The sequence below is a fragment of the Capsicum annuum genome, chromosome 3 (assembly GCF_002878395.1).
Source record: "Capsicum annuum cultivar UCD-10X-F1 chromosome 3, UCD10Xv1.1, whole genome shotgun sequence".
Taxonomy (NCBI): domain Eukaryota; kingdom Viridiplantae; phylum Streptophyta; class Magnoliopsida; order Solanales; family Solanaceae; genus Capsicum; species Capsicum annuum.
In genome coordinates this window covers 86702035-86703926 of record NC_061113.1, presented here as the reverse complement: position 1 = coordinate 86703926, position 1892 = coordinate 86702035, and positions in this window count along the sequence as shown.

Here is a 1892-nt window from a genome sequence, read left to right as displayed (position 1 = left end):
ATCTTCTGTGTCCTAAGTATGGTAGGGCTCATTTCGGTGAGTGTTGGGGTGAGAAAAGGGGTTATTTCCAGCGACTCGCCCAACCCCAGCTCAGGGCGCCTCTTCTAGCAATACTGGCGAGCAGCGCCAGAATAGATTCTATACTTTGTTGGATCTAGTTTCTTATATGTTACACCTTTGATTGCTGTGAATTTTGAAATGAGTCCTGAGATTATTCCTGAGCCTATCCTAGTTTCTACCCTAGTGGGTGATTGGATTGTTGCCCAGAAAGTGTATAAAAAGTGTCCTATTACCGTTCTTCATAGAGTCTTGTTGGCTGATCTACTTGAGTTAGACATGGTAGATTTTGATGTGATTCTGGGTATGGACTGGCTGTATTCTTCTTATGCCTTTATTGATTGTTGGACCCGAGTGGTCAAGTTTCAATTTTTGGGTATATCCGTGTTTGAGTAGTCTGGGAATTCTGTGTCACCCAAGAGTCATTTTATCTCTTACCTTAAAGCTAGAAAGCTTATTTTCGAGGGGTGTATTTACCATTTGGTTAGAGTCAAAGACACTAAGTCCAAGACTCCAACTCTCCAGTCTGTTAACGCCGTGAATAAGTTTTTTGATGTCTTTCCAGATGATCTCCCAGGGATACCTCCTGATAGAGAGATAGAGTTTGAGATTGATCTTCTTCACGATACTCAACCCATTTCTATTTCTCCTTACCATATGGCCCCTGCAGAACTTAAGGAGTTGAAAGAGCAACTCAAAGATCTACTAGATAAGGATTTCATAAGGCCCAGTATTTCTTCTTGGGGTGCTCCTGTGTTGTTTATGAGAAAGAAAGATGGCTCTTTGCATATATGCATTGATTACCGCCAATTGAATAAAGTTACCATAAAAAATAAGTACCTCCTTCCAAGAATAGATGATTTGTTTGACCAATTGCAAGGTGCAAGTTATTTCTCAAAGATAGACCTTCATTCTGGCTATCATCAACTCAAAGTTAGGGAGTGTAACATTCCGAAAACCGCTTTTCAAACTCGTTATGGCCATTTTTAGTTTTTTGTTATGTCTTTTAGGTTAACTAATACCCCAGCTGCTTTCATGGACATCATGAATCGAGTGCTCAGACCATATCTGGATATGTTTGTCATAGTACTCATCAATGATATACTGGTGTACTCCCGTAGTGAGGATGAACATTCTGACCATCTCCGAACTGTCTTGCAAACCCTTAGAGATCACAAGTTGTTTACCAAGTTTAGTAATTGTGAGTTTTGGCTAAGGTCAGTTACTTTTATGGGTCATATCATTTCTTCCGAGGGTATTAAAGTTGATCCCCAAAAGACCGAAGCTGTTAGAAATTGGCTTAGACCTATTTCTCCAACTGATATTTGAAGTTTCTCGGGTTTAGCTGGCTATTACTGTCGTTTTGTTGAGGGTTTCTCCTCTATAGTGTCTCCTATGACTTGGTTGACCCAAAAGAGAGTGAAGTTCTTATGGCCCGAATCTTGTGAGAAGAGTTTTTAGGAGTTGAAGACTCGACTCACTTCAGCCCCTGTTTTGACTTTGCCTGATGGTGTTGATGGTTTTGTGGTGTAGTGTGATGCTTCGAGAGTTGGGTTGGGTTGCGTTGTGTGTTGATGCAGAAGGGTAAGGTGATAGCTTATGCTTCTAGACAGTTGATACCCCATGAGAAAAATTACCCCACCCATGACCTTGAGTTGGCTGCTGTTGTGTTTGCTTTGAAAATCTAGAGACACTATTTGTATGGTGTCTATGTTGATGTTTTCACTGATCATAAGAGTCTACAGTATGTGTTTACCCAGAGAGAATTGAATCTTAGGAAGAGACGATGGTTAGAATTGTTAAAGGACTATGATATAAGTGTGCTGTACCATCCA